Here is a 20,000-nt window from a genome sequence, read left to right on the forward strand (position 1 = left end):
TAATAATAATCACACACACATACACATATGTATATAAATGTGTGTGTGTGTGTGTGTACTATTCTTATTCAAGAATGTTGTTCACAGTAACTTCGAAGTTTCGGCCGGCTAAGCCATTATCTACTAAAGCATAGAGTAACCCCCACCCCCACCCCGTAAGATTAATGTAAAATTGTTTTTTATTATAACTGAACATTAAGATGATAATATAATTTACGATAAAAATTTACAATTACATTTTGATTAAAATACCAGTGAATTTAGAGCACGACCTCTCACTATAGTCCACTTGCATTTAGTGTCTCTAACTTCCACTCACTTCCACTGCGTTTGTCGTTTTAGATTTCCTCTACCGGTGTGAGCGGAGCGTGTAACATTGTTTTTTACTTCGTGTAAAAAAAAAAGGGGAGGAGCACTCCGTCGATTACGACGAGGGTCCCAGCTGATACGATCAACGGAACAGCTTGCTCGTGAAATTAACGTGCAAGTGACTGAGCAATCCATAGACACGTGTACCCCTAACGTAGTCCTCGGGGAGATTCAGCGTGACACATAGCGTGACAAAGCCCCGGCCCTATGAAATGCAGGTACTACTCCTTTAACTTCTTCTATGTGATATAATTCTTGGGAAAGAATACATTTGCGGCTGAAGATAGCTTTATACTATCAATTATATACCAATAATGATGCAACAACTATAAAGCTTGAAACACGTGTACCGCAGAATCCTTTGTTTTTATTTTTACATTTCCAATTTATATATATATATATATATATATATATATATATATATATATATATATATAAGAATTTAAGGATTGGAGAAAACGCATGTTATAATTGCATACTTTATTCCTACATATGTTTCAAAGGATTACAACCTGTGTGATCCATAGGGATCTTTGATATTAAAATTGTAACCTTCTCATCAGGGAAAGCATGGGAATCATCTTAAACGTAAGACATTATGACCGATAATCCTTTGAAACATATGTAGGAATAAAGTATGCAATTATAACATGCGTTTTCTCCAATCCTTAAATTCTTAAATATACTCAAATACCCAAAATTTCAAGGAGTTCCTGCCTTAAAAACAGGAGCTAACCACAGTTATTTTGTGTTCTTTGCTACATTGGTTTCTATTAACCCATTTATTCTATCAGAAGAATTTTTATTCATTAAGATAGAAGAAATACACATAATTATATATATATATATATATATATATATATATATATATATATATATATATATATATATATAAACATATACAATGGCGTGTGCTTATATGAATATTTTTGCTTATGTATTTTATATGCTTATACTCACAAAGAATTATTGCATGTAATTTTAAAGTCTCGTCTCAATATACAAGTTGAGGAAATATAAACACATCTATATACAATTGTATAATTAAAGTAATTTCCTGTTAGCATGCTTGTTCATAGAAGAAAAAAAAGATCGCATGTATGTCATTTGGTTTCATTACACTCGAAGATACACACAAATGCGTGTGTGTGTGTGTGTGTGTGTGTGTGTGTGTGTGTGTGTGTGTGTGTGTGTGTGTGCTCTGTGTCTATGTGTGTTCTGTGTGTGCGTGTGAGGTTTGTTTATATGTATGGTTACATGCGTGAATGCATACGTATGTATATGTGTGTGTGTGCGTGTCTTCCTATAATAATAATAATGATGATGATGACAAAAAGAATAAAAAATATATATACTCGTTTTCTGAGTTCTGTTTCCTTGGCTGTATTACCTAACCTATGTGTGTGTGTGTGTGTGCATGTATGTATGTATGTATGTATGTGTGTGTGAGTATGAATGTATGTATATATGTTTGTGTGTGCTTGTATCATATATATGTATATACATATCCATATCATATATTGTATTATATAATATGTGTGTGTGTGTGTGTGTGTGTGTGTGTGTGTGTGTGTGTAATCAGAAGCATACATACACAATGTACGCATGGATGCAGTCATATATATATATATATATATATATATATATATATATATATATATATTACGTAAAATAGTGACTACAACAGGTGTACTGTTGTTTTAGTTCTTTGAATGATTTTTCGTGCAGTAAAATCACAAAGCAGTCTACCTGTCTTTGTGCCAATCACTCAAAGTTAAAAGAATCCAAAATCATGAAATCAGCAGGAGGTCGCTTGTGTATAGGCATGAGGTATTGTTTAGTAAACAATAGAGAAATTTCTTCTACTCGGGTTTGTTGGAAGAAAGAAAAAAATATTTTGGGGGTTTGTTTTATCGTTTGTAAATGATGTTTTTATTTTTTTGTAAATGCAATACATTTTTAATGCAGTGCAATGTGAGTTCACTTTCTTGCGAGGACATGATTTATTTTCTGTTTTTGTTTTTGTTTTTGTTTTTTGCTTTCCTATATGTATTTTAAGTAAATGTGGCTAAGTGGTAAGACGTTTGCGTTCCAGCCACGTGGTTTCGGGTTCATTTCCTTCTGCGTAGCACCTTCAGCATGTGTCTTCTACTATAGTCCCCATAAGCCAAGAGGTGTTAGGGTCAGAAGATACGCCGTAAAGGAACCCTTTAAGGCGAGAAACCCAGGGTAACCCTATAAACCGGCCTTCACCAGTAATAAATAAATATATATATATATAGTGAGAATTTACAAAAAACAAAAGACGAAGATGGGTGTGTAAACAACAAACAGATGTATTAGCTTAAAGCTTGGGAAGTGAGAAAGTCTTTTACGTTTCGAGCCTACGCTCTTCGACAGAAAGGAATACAGAAATAAACAGGGAGAGAAAATAGAAAAAGGTATCGTGACTAGCGATCTACAGAGAAATGACAATAGGAAAAAGCAGAAAGTGCAAAAAAGTTTAGAAAAGTTCAAAAGGTTCAAACGTCGTGGTGTACTGGAGCGATTTCTCATCAAAAGGAAGAGTCCAGTGTAATCCATGGGTAGGAGAGGTGCAGCCGAAGTGTAGGAGTCCAGGTGTAGGAGAGTAGAAGAAATTCCAGGTAGAATAGTCCGAGAAAACTTCGAAGTGGAGGTGGAGACAGGATGGATGCATAGCATCTATGTCTGTAAATAGAAAGTTGGGAGAAAATAAAGTGCATCATACTGTGAATACTGGAGGTCGGGTATAGGGACATTGGAGAGCGGGAGAGAATGATATCTCATAGGATACGATTGTCCATATAGTGACAAAACCGAATGACAGGTAATAGTATATAAGTTGGTATGTGTGGTGTGTGTCTGTGTGTGTGCGTGTGCGTGTTTACATATAGGTATATTAATATATATAAGCTTGGGTATGTTTTTTTACTGTATATATACGTATGCATATATACGTATGCATATATATATATATATATATATATATATATATAATATATATATATATGCATATATATACATTTATAAACATATATATATACACACATATATATATATATATGTATATATATATATGTATATGTATATATGTGTGTGTATATATATATATATATATAGATATATTCATATTCATATGCATAAATTGATTTATACCTGTCATCGCCATTTGGTCTTTCCTTGTCACGATATTGACAATCACAACGGCAGACACACCACACTCTCCCACTCTCTCTTATAAATATTCGCCCCCTCACAATACACATCTATACAAATAGATAGATAGATAGATAGATAAATAGATAGATAGATAGATAGATAGATAGATAGATAGATAGATAGATAGATAGATAGATAGATAGACAGACAGAGAGATAGATAATTATGTACCACATACATATAAATATATGCATATATATATATATATTTATATACATATATGTATATATATGTGTGTGTGTGTGTATGTATATATGTATATATATATATATATATATATATATATATATATATATATATATATATATATATATATACATACATACATGTATGTATGTATGTATGTATGTATTCATGCATGCATGTATGTATGTATGTATTTTACACATACATATATACATACAAACATGATTGAACCAATAGCAATTAATCTAAAACGTACATCGATCAGTATGGCACACCGCACCAAAATGTACGTTTCAAGTAATTTGTATCGAACTATTCGTATTTTCCAATCATCAAACCAAGTTAACACCTCACCTATATTGTACAATTGCTTTCACCGACCAATTTTTCATTCTATTAACTTTCAATATGTGCTTTCATAAATATATTATCTATGAGGATGTTTTGTTTCTTTTTTCTCAATAATTTTGTGTGAATTCCATGCGGTTTGTGTGAATTCCATGCAGTAAGTTTCCTTAATCCATTATGCACTTTGGTTGGACAGTAAATCTTCTACATTTATATCCATTATTATTTTTTCTAGACTTTCATAGCCTCATCGTCAGTATCATCTAATATTCGTGTATGTGTGTACGTCTGTCTGTCTGTATGTGCTTGTGTATATGTGTGTGTTTTAGCTTTTTTTTTTTGTTAAGGGAGAGTCGATGTGATATGTGATGATATTCCTTTTTACTATACCCAAAGAGCCTAAAGTCTTGGGGGCGAAAAATAAGTTAACTACATCAATCCCCATAGTATTTATTTTATAACTCCGAAAGGATGAAAGAAAAGTTTGACCACGGTTAAATCTAAACTCAGAACGTAAAGATGGACAAAATGCCACCAAGCATTTTGTTCGGCGTGTTTATTCTACTATTGTGTTATGCTGCGAGTCATAATTTTGGATAGGATATTCTTTATAATAAAATAGATGTATGCTAATGTTTTCCTATTTATTTTCATTTTGGTGTGTGCAGTCAGTGCATTTGCTTTTTGTCGCAATTGCATAACGAACCGAAGAGAGAATTCCGTGCTTCTATTTTCTATATGATAGTTGAAGTCGTGAAGTTTACAACTTTCATATTTGTAATCGCATTGGTATAGCTCTCGAGTCTACAAGCTTTTTGTTTCTTATTTATTTGAAGCTTTTTAATATTCGTGATTTTGTAGTATATTTTTATTTAACTTATCATCCGGAAAAATACACATGATTGTACGAGATTATTTGAATGCATATTAGCTCTGTAATAGACAAAGACTTTATCAAAAGCTTCATAGAACAACACAAAATAATACATAACGCTAGACTTATTTTACAAATCAATGATGATGATGATGATGATGATGATGATCATGATCATGATGATGATTGCGACGACGGCGACGACGACGGCGACGACAACGACGTCGATAACGACGATGACAACGACAATGATGATGATGACGAGGAGGAGGAGGAGGAGAGGAGGATGGCAATGATGATGACGATGACGATTAGATGATGATGATGATGATGATGATGATGATGAGGAGGAGGAGGAGGAGGAGGAGGAGGAGGAGGAGGAGGAGTGGAATAGGACGACGATGATCATTTCTATTATTCATAAATATATACTTGCATACATATATACATACATACATATATACATACATACATACATACATACATACATACATACATACATATATACATACATACATATATACATACATACATCATGCATACATACAAACATCATATGTACATTCATACATGCATCAAATGCATGCATACATGTGAACATCATATATACGTACATACATCATATATAGGTACATACATACATCATACATATGTGAATACGTCCATAGATACATATAGATATTCATATATATGCCACGCATACATACGTACATACATGCAAACATTCAAACATATATACATACATGCAAGCATACAAATATACATACATTATGAATACATACATACATATGTATATATATATATATATATATATATATATATATATATATATACCACTATGCATACATACATACATACATACATACATACATACATACATACATACATACATATGGCATAAATATATACGTACATAAATACACAAATCTGCTAAATACATACAGCTTCTTTTAACAATCCTAATTAATTAAATGATTAATTCTTGTTAATTTATGGATCGTAAAATTAAAAGCAACGAACCATATTTGTTACGAATGACCAACCAACTTGAATGAAAAATTCCAAAGAAGTGAGAAAAATTGTGTGTGACCCAAAGACGTTGCTGCAGCAGTCGTATTTTTTTGCAACCAAAAAGGAAAACGAGAGATCATTCTGCAATGTAAACGTTAATACGAATGACCAACCAATTTTTAATGAAAAATTCAGAATGAACAAGAAAATTGTGCGTGACCCGAAGGCGTTACTGTGGCAATCTCATTTCTCTCGACCAAAATCACAAACAGAAAATATGCAGGGCGTGGGAGAGATCACCCTGCTCAACTAACTGCAATGCTTTAGCGTTGACCTTTTTCTAAGCACTCGGCTCTAGAAGAAACAAATTCTATAACTCAATGGCTATTCTGTTGTTTGCGAATGGTTAATGGATAGCGGCTGCTTGTAATTTCTTGATTGGCACGAGAGATAACTGCTGCTCGAGGAAAAAAAGGTCAACATCACTGGCTGTTCCATCTATACTTACCTACCATCAAGTCTGTCTGACCTCTACATTTTTGGTACCAGTTCAGGAGTCTATAATGAAATTGTATAAATGTATAAAGTAAAATATATATATATAAAGTGAACACAAGAATACTGTTTCTCTAAAATCGATAATGGTCTAAAAATAGAAAATGACTTGTCAAAGTGTCTGTATTCTAATAATCGATTTTTCCCCTTGACTTTTCATCGATATCTGTTGTAGAATTTTGTAAACGCCGGCTTATTTTTTTTCTCTTCTTCTTCCTTTTCTCTCTCTCTTTCCCTTTTCTCTCTTTCTCTCCTTCTCTCTCTCTCCATGTATAAAAGAGGGGGAAGAAGAGAAGGAGAGAAAGAGAGAGCTGAATTGATAGGGACATATAGATAGATAGATAGATAGATAGATAGATAGATAGATAGATAGAAGACAGACAGACAAGGGACAGAAAGAGAGACAAATTGACAGACAGACAGACAGACAGACAGACAGACAGATAGATAGATAGATAGATAGATAGATAGATAGATAGATAGATAGATAGATAGATAGATAGATAGCTATCTACTTATCTGTCTAGTTAGCTGCATACCTATCTAACAGCGAACCTATCTATATATTTTCATACCCAAATATCTGTCTACCTATCCACTGTCTATCTATCTATCTATCTATCTATCTATCTATCTATCATCATGGACGGACGGTAGACACATCGGCTCCCATGTAAGTTGCATTTTTCACCTCTTAAAAGACCTATTTTGTTTTAAAATTTTGTATAAGTTGTGTATAACACAAAATACTTCGTGAACATATATTTTTCAAATCGGAAATAGCTCTATTTAGAGCCTTATTTCCAAAAATTCAAACATATCTTCCTCGTTCCTAGCCATATTCTTTAAAACGAATATGGCTAAGGTTTTCAACGAGGCCGACTTCCCGCTCCTAATGCCAGAGGCGAAAACACTTAATGCCGTTCCGCATGAACGCAGACAAGTGATGAAGAAGAGCAATGATTCTGAGTCAACTGCTGCTGCCTCAACCACCACCACTACCACCATCACGTGTACAAACTCTGCTGCTACAGCAGTCTTGCCTGCCACCGTCACCAGTGACAACAACAACAACAACGACAAAGACAACAACAACAACAGCAACAACAACGACAACGACACAAATGTCCTTGCTAACACGACCACTGTCCTCACCACTGCTACTACCAGTGACAATAACAACAGCAACAACAACAGGACACCGACCTTCAACACCAACACCACCACTACTTCGACAAACTCTGCCGCCACTACCACCACCTTTGAACCTGGCAGTACCAACACCACTGTCAATACCACCATCAACAACTACAAGACGAACAAGATAAACAACACCACAAACGCCACAAACAACATATCTGCCAGCATCACAAAAACAAATTTTGCCGATGCAACGAAAGAAAAAAGAACAATATTAACATTCACCCAAAAACAAATCAATGACACAAAATCCCTTCTCACGAAAGAAGGTGACACTGTACAAATACACATACCAAAAGCAATTATTGAAAATACAAACAAGAAGCACATATCATACAGACTTATCAACAAGAAAACGAAGCGACCGGAGAGTTTCTCCACCCAAAAAATTGAGATTTGTCTCAAACCGATATGGCCCTTTCAAAGTCATGTTACTTGGGGACGAAAATTTGCCACGGTCCTAGTACGCTTTAAGAGCGAACAGTTAGCGAAGGAATTTTCAACACTCTCTCTCCACACAGATGACTTGGTGATGATACCGAGTTATCTTGGACAGAGAGTGACGAAGGTGACAGTAAAGAATGTCCCTTCACAAGTGGAAACACAGTGGATAGTAGGTTCTATATGCCTCGAAATGGAGGAGGCAAATATATTAGAAATTGCTACTGCAGAGGAGAAAAACTGGGAAGGGGGAAAAAAAGTCGAAGTCCTCCTCCACATCACTGAAGAGGAGTGCCAAAAGATCCCCACACACATCCAACTGGCAAAGGACCACAAGTTATATGTAGTGGTGGAAGGAAGGCGGCCACGTTGTTATGTATGCGGCAGCGAGGCACACCTCAAGGACAGTTGCCCAACCGCCGCCAACCAAAAAAAGCAACAAGGGCAACCACCAAAACCCGGAAAAAAAACCCTACTACCAACACCACCATCAACAATCAAAACAAGAGAAACACAAGCAACACTGGCAACTGAGAAGACAACAGCATCTGCAAAAACAACAAGTGAGGAAGCAGGGGAAAAGAAAGAAAATTCCAAGACTGTTTCCCCCTCCCCCACATCACACACACCTCACACAAATAACAAGCCATCAGCACCAACAAAAACAGCAACACAACCACTCACACAAGCACACACAGACGCTCACAATTTGCCCCTACCCCCTTCCGATTCCTCAGAACCTTCGTCGGAAGATGAAAGTAATGAGGAATGGCAAATAGCCCAGAAAGGAAGGAGGAAGAGGAGCAAGAAAAGAAAAGCAAACACAAACAAAGCAGGGAGATACACAACTCCCGAAAACACTCCAGACACCAACACAAGCACACACAACTACAACACAAGCAACAAAACCCCAAAAGCAAGTACACACACAATGCTCACTGCCATCAACACAAAAAACTCAGAGTTGATGGAATACATCAACACAAAAACAAACATAACAAACGAAGACATAAAAACCAGCAACCACCCATACACAACACCGCCAGAACACATCAAAATACTACACATAACACCAACCCTGCACCACACACTAAAATCTATTTTTCCAAAGGCAGTTGGCAAATGCCAAAAATACCTGGCGAAAAAACTATATAGTGATCTCCTCGAAGAAAACCCGAAGGAGGAGACACAAAAACTCTCAAACGGTAAGTGACTCTCTTTATAAAACTTTAACACTCAAATCAAAATGATGCTCAAGATTGGTTGTGTAAATGCGCGTGGCTTGGGGTCCCCTTGGAAACAAGGGTACCTCCTAAATGACATAAAGTCACATAAACTAGAAATCATAGCCATAAGCGAGACCAGACTCCATGATCCGCGGGCCCTATCGTCCATGTTTGGCAGACAGTTTGACATTTATTTTTCTCCCTGTCTGCCGAGAATGGGCGGTAGTGGCACGGCGGTACTCTTTCGCAAGAGTCTGGATCTCGAAGTAAAGACAGTATTCATAGACCCGGAGGGTAGATTGGTTGTTCTGGATATCGATGGCAGCGATGGGTGTGCTTTTCGACTCATATCAGTATACGCACCACCTTTAACAGGTAGGCCGGATTTCTTTCGACGTCTAGAAGTATTCCTAGGAACGTCTCGTCCTTTACTTTTAGTGGGGGATTGGAATGCTACCTTGGACACGCATCTAGACTATGTGGGCAGAGATAGGAATAGACGGGGATGCAAATGCCTCAAAGACCTGCTCAGACGCTTTCAACTGTCTGACAGGTACCGACTCGATTACCCGAATGCGCCAATGTGGACATGGACAAACCGCATCGGGTCGTCGAGATCGTATCTAGATAGAATACTGTGTAGGAGAGTAGATAGAGATAGCATAGGGTGTCCACAATTTCACATAGTCAGCTACACGGATCACAAACTTGTGACGTGTACGCTAGACTTAGATAAGACACATAGGCAGGGCTCCGGTTACTGGAAACTAAACGCGTCTTTCCCGTCGAGACCAGTTTTCAGAGACCGGATTAGCACGTTAGTAAAGAGGGCTTTGACAGGAGCCATCATCAATAACAAATGGTGGTTTGCCCTCAAGAGAGCAATAAAAGCAGAAGCGGTTAGGTATAGCAAAGCACTAGCCATAGACAGAAACAGAGTAGAGGGTGAACTAGTTAAGAAGCTAGAAGAGGCAATTAGAAGTGGCATCGCATCCGACGTTTTGGCGGCGAGGTTGGCCCTTGACCAACACTTCAACGCCAAACACGAAGGGTGCGTTGTCAGGGCTAGGATGCGTGCTCTAAGAAACGAAGGTGTTGGAGCCGCACGAGAGGCCCGGGTGGCGGAGGCGCAACAGGGCAACAAAGCCACCATTCGGTCTCTGGTGGACGAACAGGGGCGCGAACTGCTCGAGCCAAGCAAAATGTGTGAGGCCTTTCAGCGGCACTTTGCTCGACTGTTTGGGACGAATGGCGAGCGAGAACGCAGGGTGGACTTCAGTGCCTACCTGCACAGCCTGCCACGACTCTCGGCAAGAGAGGCGGAGTGCTGCGAAGGTGCCATCACGGCGGCGGAAGTGAGGGACGCGATGGCGGGATGCTCGAGGGACAAATCTCCGGGTTTGGATGGTCTGCCCTACGAGCTTTACAACTGTAAGCCAGACTTGTTTGGAGACGTCTTGGCGGCCGTGTACTGCAACTGGCAGCAAAACGGGAGCATTCCCGGTTTTGTGAGTCGAGGAGCCGTAACGCTGCTGAAGAAAGATCCAAACAAGGGGGACGTCATAGATAACTTTAGGCCCATCACTCTGCTCAATGCAGACTTGAAAATTTTGGCCAAGGTGTTAGCCAAGCGGTTGGCGCTTGTCATCGAGAAACTGATCGGCAAGGCGCAAACGTGCGCGGTGCCGGGCAGGAGCATCCATGACAACCTCCATCTGATGCGCTACATCATAGAGAGGGTAGTTAAGGAACCTGGCATGGGTGGGGCCCTGATCAATTTAGATCAATCGAAAGCTTTCGATAGGGTAGACCATCAATACTTGGAGGCTGTCCTCATAGCAGCCGGCTTCGGTCCCATTTTCCGCGGCTGGATTGCTGCCTTGTACAGAGGCATCCGTTCGGTAGTTCGCGTCAATGGGCATCTATCAAGACCCTTCGACATTGCACGTTCGGTCCGTCAGGGATGCCCCCTCTCGTCGCTTCTGTACGTGTTGACTCTCGAGCCACTACTGCGGAAGCTGGCGACGCTGAGGGGCATCCCGCGAGAGTTGGGATGCGGGACGAGCGTGTCGTCATACGCGGACGACGTCACCGTCATAGTGTCTAGCCAAAAGCACATCGAGCTTGTCGGCGAGACACTGAGAGAATACGAAGCGGTAACGGGAGCGAAAATCAACCGGGATAAGTCAGTGGGCTTGCGGCTCGGCACCTGGAGAAGCAACCCCATGCCGTCAAGTAGCGCCTCCGTCGTGGGACGTTGGACTGACGGTCCGGTTGAGATGCTCGGGGTCTGGTTTGGTCCAGACCTCCAAACGGAGAAGAACTGGGACGAGATAACGAGAAGGGTGGCCACTCTAGCCCGGCAATGGGCCGAGAGGAAGCTTTCCCTGAAAGGTCGGGCGGAGGTGGCGAACACGTACATCGCGTCCGTCATCTACTACCGCCTGACCGTCGTTCCTTGTCCCGACCCTACCATCACCAAACTGGAGCGCATCCTCTTCCGCTTCTTGTGGAAAGGAAGCGTTCCGATGGTTAGGCGATCCGTTTGCTGCCAACACCCGTTAAAAGGAGGACTGGGCATGCCGTGGTTGATGATGCGCAGACACGCGCTGAGACTGCGACATCTCCGGCTCTACGTAGACAGCGGTGAACAGGTGTGGTCGCCGTTTGTGCGGCGCGCTTTCCCGCAGCTCGTCTCCATGACCGAACTGCAGTCATGGATCAAGAAGAGGCCGAGGAAGGGCGAATGGCACCGCGAGTGTCGCGCTGCTCTTCGGCAACTCCAACAACCCGGGTCAACCTTGAGCGACTGCATCACAACTAACGCATTCTATAGTGGATTAGTGGAGGGAAGGTACGACGACGATCTCGGGGCGAACCTGGGCGTCGACGAGGAATACCTGACCCGCCTGTTTAAGACGACCTTCGGGCCGGGACCTATGGACAACTTCCAGAGATCCCTGGCCTGGCAGTGCTATCGAGAAGCACTACCCGTTCGGGATAAGCTCTACAGGCATGGCTCGAGAAACACGGGGCCGACCTGTCCGAGATGCCGGCAGAGCGACGAAACCGTTCTGCACGCACTCGTACAGTGTCCCACCATTTCCGAGCTGTGGGCTTACGTCGAACAACTGCTATCGCGTGTGGGACGAGTCGGTCTATCAGCCGAGTCTATCGTGAATATTGTCGCGCCTCCTTCCTTTAAACGGGAAGGAAGAGCTATTTTCATCGTACTTGTGGCTATGGCGAAAGAATGTGTATGGTGGACGCGTCTGAAAGGTCTAGAGACAAAGACTTTCCTCTCTGGGCAATCTCTCATCAACTTCTTCAAGTATCACCTGAAGAGGAAGTTGAGAGTAGAAAGGGAAGTCTTGTCTAGTGAATGCTTCAAAAAAAGATGGGTGAATGTAGCAAGGATGGCACGTGTGAACGACGGAGCCATCTTGAGCATAACCCTATGAACAAGAAAAAAAAATAAAACAAAAAGGCAAAAGAGAGTCACTTACTGTTATAGTTTCTTCGATGAGAATATTGACCAAGGTTACCGTGGTCTTTTCCGTAGGCTTTTCCTTCCACGGCTAAACCTAAACTGTCCTCCCCTCTTTTTACACGAGAACATTACTGTGTGATACACGATCCCTATTGATCGGCCTTTCCTTTTCTTTTTTTTTCGATCCCTTTTGATCGAACTGCCCCTTTTTCCCTTCCTACGATCCCTTTTGATCGACACCACCAATTTTTTTTTTTTTTTTTTTTTTTTTTTTCCTTCCTTCCCCCTCCCAAAAAGAAAAGCTCTACATTGTATTTGTCCCATCTTCGTTGAGCCCTGTGTGGCTAATAAAAGAAATGTATCTATCTATCTATCTATCTATCACACTGACATACACATTTTTTCTTCGTGTGTGTGTGTGTGTGTGTGTGTGTGTGTGTGTGTGTGTGTGTGTGTGTGTGTGTTTAATAACGATTCCAATTTATAATGTTCAAAACAATTTATGACCGTCCCTTATAAAAACTACTTCCTCGTGTTTCATGGATTGTAATAACGTGAGTAGTCGACAGAAATAGTAGTAGTAGTAGTAGTAGTAGTAGTAGTAGTAGTAGTAGTAGTAGTATTAGTAGTAGTAGTAGTTGTTGTTGTTGTTGTTGTTGTTGTTGTTGCTGTTGTAATATAAACGGTTTTTCGACGTGAAGATAAATCAAAAGTCAAAACTGTATGAGATAGGGGGATGGGAAGAGAGAAATGCTTTTATTTTTTTTTTAATTTCATAAAATCAAATTGTATTAAGAAAACAACACGTTAAGTTGAAAATCTGCATTGAGTTATCACGTTTTTTAATGCAAATCTATACTTGCAAACACACACGTATACGAACTTAAAACATACATGGATACATGCACGCATATATATATATATATACATGTATACACGTGCATACATGTATATATACACGTGTATACATATATATATATGTATATATATGCATATAGATAGATAGATTGATAGATACATACATACATATATACATACATACATACATACATATTCATATTCATAAATATAAGCAAAAATGGCTGAAATGTACCATTAATATTAAAACAATTGTTGTAATCTTTTTAGAAAGATTAAAAAACATAAAACAGGTGTAGTATTTCATTTAGATATGTTAAATTTGTTTACTTTATATTCCAACCGATGTATGTATATATACAAAGAAAATATTGCTAGAGATTTTTTAAAATTATAGTTCATTACTCATCATCAGACTGTGGTTTACTTTGATCTTTCTATCTTTATATGTGGAGTAATGCAACTGGTTGCATAGAAATATGTGGAGAGAAAAGGATCGAAAGAACGTGTATATTTGTATGCTGTGAATGAAGAGGAAGATGTAGTGGAGACAGTTTCTCTGGTTTGATAAAATAAGTTTGTTATTGGTTTCAGTCAGGGATATTTGTAAAGGAGAAAATTTCTATAGAGGTTCGTGTAGCAATTGTATTTTAATCAGGTCACATTCTGTGTTGGTTGAAGTTTGCACTGTGAGTAATCAAAGTCCTTTGTATATAGGATAGTGTTGTGATAGTTTGAGGTTCATGAAAAATGTGTATAGATAATACCGGTTCAATTTGTCACGGAGCATAGGTCAGAAAGAGAGATCAAAGCTGGAAGTTTTCTTTCGAGAAATTTTGAACTGGGTAGTTTTTAAAAGATTGGTATTGGTTATGTTACTATAAGTGGAGAAATATGTTTGAAAATATGTGCCTGTCTATAACTAAAAATACGAAATCTCGAGATAATAAATATCTCGCTTTGATAATAAAGGAGGAAGTTAGGTTCGAAGTTTAACAGGAAATGATGAAGGTGAAGTTTACAGAAGTTTGGATAAAATAAAATGTAGACTGCATATGTTTAAATCAACAAATATGCTTTATTCCTGTTCAGTTGAATAAATCGATTATGAGGGATCGATACCAATGAAGTTGTTACTAAGATCAAAGAATAATAACGAGTGTCCGCCTATTGGTTTTGTAAAGAACTAAAGTTTGCAACAAAATATTCATAATACAATATAACAATTTAGTAGTTGGCACAAACACGAAACAAGGAAGAGCATGACACGGGCATCGAACAGCGTCCGTGGAATGTTTGTGACAGCGTGTATGTATCGGTGTGTTTGCGTATCTAACATAACGTGCAAATGCAAATATATATATATATATATATATATATATATATATATATATATATATATATATAGCAGCATGCATATGTGTGTTTCCAATGTATTGACTCAGAAAGAGAGAGGAGTGGAGACGGAGACGCAAACTGGTTGAGCAATCACAAGCTGAAAGGTTAGTTTTCTCTCTCTCTCTCTCTCTCTCTCTCTCTCTCTCTCTCTCTCTTTCTTACACACACACGCATGCTTTTTTCTCCTTAAGCCACACGCATAGACTACACACATATGCTCGCTGCCAGATACACATTCGTACATTATGCAGCCGAATTAGTATTTTTGGTAGACTCTAAAGTGAAGTTATTGAAAAGCTTTCTGAATTAACCAGTTGCAACTATTCAAAAATACCCAGTTGTTGTCCGCTCCGTTGATTGGCATTTAACATCAATTTCTACGTAGAATAAACCTTGACCAATCCAACTGCATTTTAGTAGTCTTAGTTTCCTCACTGTGATTGTAATGAAGTACACTTAAACTGGTGTATAGTGACTAAACAAGGTTGAATTAATTAGGAGCCGAGATTCTGAAATAGTTATGTATAGAATTATCATACATTCCGATTTGATTGGAATTATCTTGGTTTAAAGAAGTGGTTCTAGCGTTCTGGCATTTGAAATTTTGTTCCGGATTTTCAGAAATCTGAGAAAGAGTTTTCCTGGGCACGCAGAACAGTAATAACACCAAACAATAGCGTACCTATTCATTATTATCCCTTTCAGCCCTGACCTCCTGAACCTTTTTTTGACCATATACCTGGCTTCCAGATGTGCTCCATCGACAGAGCGGTGCTACGGTATAGAGAAAAATAAGCCATCTACCGATAAAAACTGGTATTTTCGATTCAACAGAGCAATTTCTTCGCAGATGGTGGTGATGAGTAAGACTGCTTGCCATTTCCATAATTGCCAAATGTTTTCAAGTGACTCATTAGGAATGGATCAAATTGTGCAATAAGTTCCTTAATTTCCCAAATATTCCGATTGTGCTTATATCTTATGATATCTTCACTACCACTAAATGCCAGGCCTCTCTTAGTTACAAATTCTGTCACTGCCACAACACAGTGCAATATTTCCTGTTTTTCTATAATTGTTTTTCCAACTCCTTGTTAACATGAGGACATTCTCTACATAAAACATTGATCAGCAACACAGAATCTCTGTGGCCTTGGATTTGTTCATGTGTTTTGATTTTCTCCAATCATTAAAGCCATCCTTGCTGGAAAGTCTGTCATGGTGGCTTGACATTAAAGTACAGTAAAAGCAATAAAAGGCAAGGAATAAAAGGCACTTTTTGATGAGATGTACAAGATCCACTTTCTCAAACACTGCTCACCATTGTCACAAATAGCATGGATCTTTGAATTTTTAAAATAAAGACGGCGCCCTTCCAGTTTGTCTTCACTTTGTTTTGTTTTTTTTATAATGGCGTCAAGACTGGGTTCCGGAAGAACATGGGTACATACTTTTCTCCGACAGAAAACTAAATCATAAGATAGTACTTCGCTGTCCAGTTCAGTAGGATGCGATGATTCTTTATCTTTAATATCTTAAGTTGATATATTTGTCCTATTCGTTGCAGATGCAGCTGGGAGTCCAGCTAGTTTCTCAAAAGAGACATCAGTTACTGGTTCTTCCTTAGTTTCTAAGTTTTCCGTTTTTACGAAGCAAAGATTTTTTTCTTCTTTTTTGCAACAGCTGAATATTCAATGATATGCTGGATATTCTGTGTGAAAATATAATTTGAATAAAAACAAAGAGAATATAGTCTCAAAAACAAAACAGGAATTGACAACAACCAACCACGGACATAATGAACCAGACTGTTTACACATATTTCTGATATTCTTACATCCGGAAGCTAAGGTAAATCAAATGTTAATGCAAAAGAGTTCAATTGATTAACACCAAATCGAGGATTGATGATTAAGGATTTCTCTTCCATTAATTACTTTTCTTCAAAATTATGTTTCACTTTCATGGAGCCTTGAGAACGAAGAAGTAGCATAATCGCTTCAGAAAAATTATGGGTTTGAAAAGGAATTGTGTATTTCATGAATCCCTCTAAACTTGAAATAACCCTGTAACCTCGAAAGCGGTTGCTAATGCTTGGTATGCGTCTTTTGGAAATCCTTCACTTTTATGTCGGATATCAAACAGTTCAAAAATCATCACATGGTATCTTTGGTGACTAGTGGAGATCACTCTGTCGCGAGCATTCAAGTCGGGTCTCCGATTTGAGGACAGCGTTTTCTCTTTCTCCCACTAGCCTTGGGGGTAGGCTCCGTAAAAGGTCGTGGGCACTGCCTGTCTAACCTGACTAAAAAGTTTTAAGAGAAAAATGCAGCGTCGCATTCTTTCAATTTTCAGGCATAATTTGAGAGTTTAGTTGCATTCTTGCTTTCTGAGGTTGAAATATTTTCTTTCAGTTACCTTGCACCATACCCACATAAAGTTTACATATTATTTATATTAAGCTGAGATTACTTCTACTTGGTAAATTATTGCTTTAATGCTGAATAATTAACTTAGAAGGTATGCATTTGTGTTTCTCCATTTATTTTAATAGATTACTTTTAGATTACTTGTGACAAAGCTATTCATATTGGTTCTACAATTGTGGCTCGATTTTAAACTATTATTGTTGAATAATTTCTTGTGGTGGTGATTAATGCGAAAATACTTAAGACTAGAAATTTTTAATGATTGATAGATTTAGCATTAATAGAAAAAGAAAGTGTGAACCAGATATTATTAGTGTCATTTCTTGTAGCAAAAGATTAGAAGTGTATTTAACATTGTCCTTATATCACATACATGTTAGTGCTTCACTGTAGTATGGTGGGGCTTTGTCGACCAATTCTTCATTAGATGACATATTCGAAATTCATCTAATATTACTGATTTGATTTTTCAAAACCGTGGGCGAATGGCTAAAATTTATATTAATATAAATTTGTCGTAGTTTTGTTCTACAGTTTGTACCTGTATGTAGTGAAGTTGAAAGTAACAACTAAGGAATTTACAATGTTCAGGTTCGTTGTAACAGCTATTTTCAGACAAAATATTTTCAAGATATTCCACAGTTTACCACATGCATATTTGCAACTTATTGTAATATCGCAAACCCGTTATCTCTATATAGGCCTATATCTGTAATAGTGAATATCTTTTAAGTACGTTGCAACCTACTCAGTGACCCCACTGGTGCTGATGCCACACAAAAAGCACTCAACACTCTCTGTAAACCGGTTGGCATTAGCAAGGGCATCAGGCCATAGAAATCATGCCAAAGTAGGAACTCAAAACAGCCCTCTGGATTACCAGTTCCTGTCAAACTGTCCAACCCATGCCAACATGGACAACAGATGTTAAATGACAATAATGCTAATATTGTGAACATCAAGCTAAGTGAAATCGTGGCCATCCATGCATACAGGCATGTCCTCTACATCTCTCTCTCAGCCAAGAGATTCTAGTCATGTGGGTTCATGGGTGCTGGTGCCACATACATGTAACCATACCAGTGCTACATAAAAGCACCATGTTGATGCCACATAAAAGCACTTGTGCTGGTTACACAAAGAAGCAATGGTGCCACTGTCACATAAAAGCACCCATGCCAGTTCTACATAGAAGCATCTGTGCTTGAGTCACGTAAAAGCACCCAATACACTTTGTAAAGTGGTTGGCACTAAGAAGGGCATCCAGCCATAGGAACTATGCGATAGCAGACGAATGGAGCCCATGCAGCCCTCAAGCTGGCTAGCTCCTGTCAAACCATTCAACCCATGCCAGCATGAATAACAGACATTAAATAATGATGACGATGCTGATGATGTGTTTATATACATATTCACGCACACACATATATATACATATATATTTACATATGTTGGTGTTGACAATATGTAATTTATAGATTGTATAGAATATAGTTTCATCCTTCAATGTAATCATTTCTACAGTTGCGGATAATAATTAGCAGTTTCTTTCTGTTACTACGCTTCCCCAGTCTCCAAGAGGTCCTACAAAAATGTCGCTTCTATTTTGACTAAGCTATACAAAGAAACACACATCAAACAAATAAAAATTAAATATAGAAAGCTTGGACAAAAAAAAAAGAAAGAAAAATATATATAAAAAAAAAAATAATGGTAGAAAACATTTTATTTTGAATTGAAAAACAAATAAATAAAGATAATAATAATGATAATAATAAATCATCTTTTATCAATTATTTCTTTTTATTTTTACATTCTAATTTGGATGTAGTTTCAATTTTACATAAAAATGAAAAAAAAAAAAAATGAGAGGAAAAAAAGTAAATATATTTTACAGTGTTTCAAAAAGTCACGAAGTCATTCATGTATAGATATATATAAATATTATATATATATATATATATATATATATATACATACATACATATATATATATATATATATATATATATATATATATATATATACACACATACATGCTCATACATGTGTATATATATATATAAATATGTATATATTCATACATGCATATATATATATATATATATATATATATATATATACATAAACATTCAGACAAACAGACAGACACAGATATACATACATATACACATATATATATATATATATTGCCTATTTTATTCACCAGGTAATTAGAAATCAAAAGGCAAGTTTTAGAATTTTTAAAAAATGATAATAATATTAATAATAATATTAATAATAATGACACTCTGCTTTCTTTCACTACTATTTTGTATACACTTCTTCGTATTCTTCTTCTCAGCCATCCATCCATCCATATTCTAGACATGTGG

This window comes from Octopus bimaculoides, chromosome 11, assembly GCF_046866305.1.
Source record: "Octopus bimaculoides isolate indiv1 chromosome 11, ASM4686630v1, whole genome shotgun sequence".
NCBI lineage: Eukaryota > Metazoa > Mollusca > Cephalopoda > Octopoda > Octopodidae > Octopus > Octopus bimaculoides.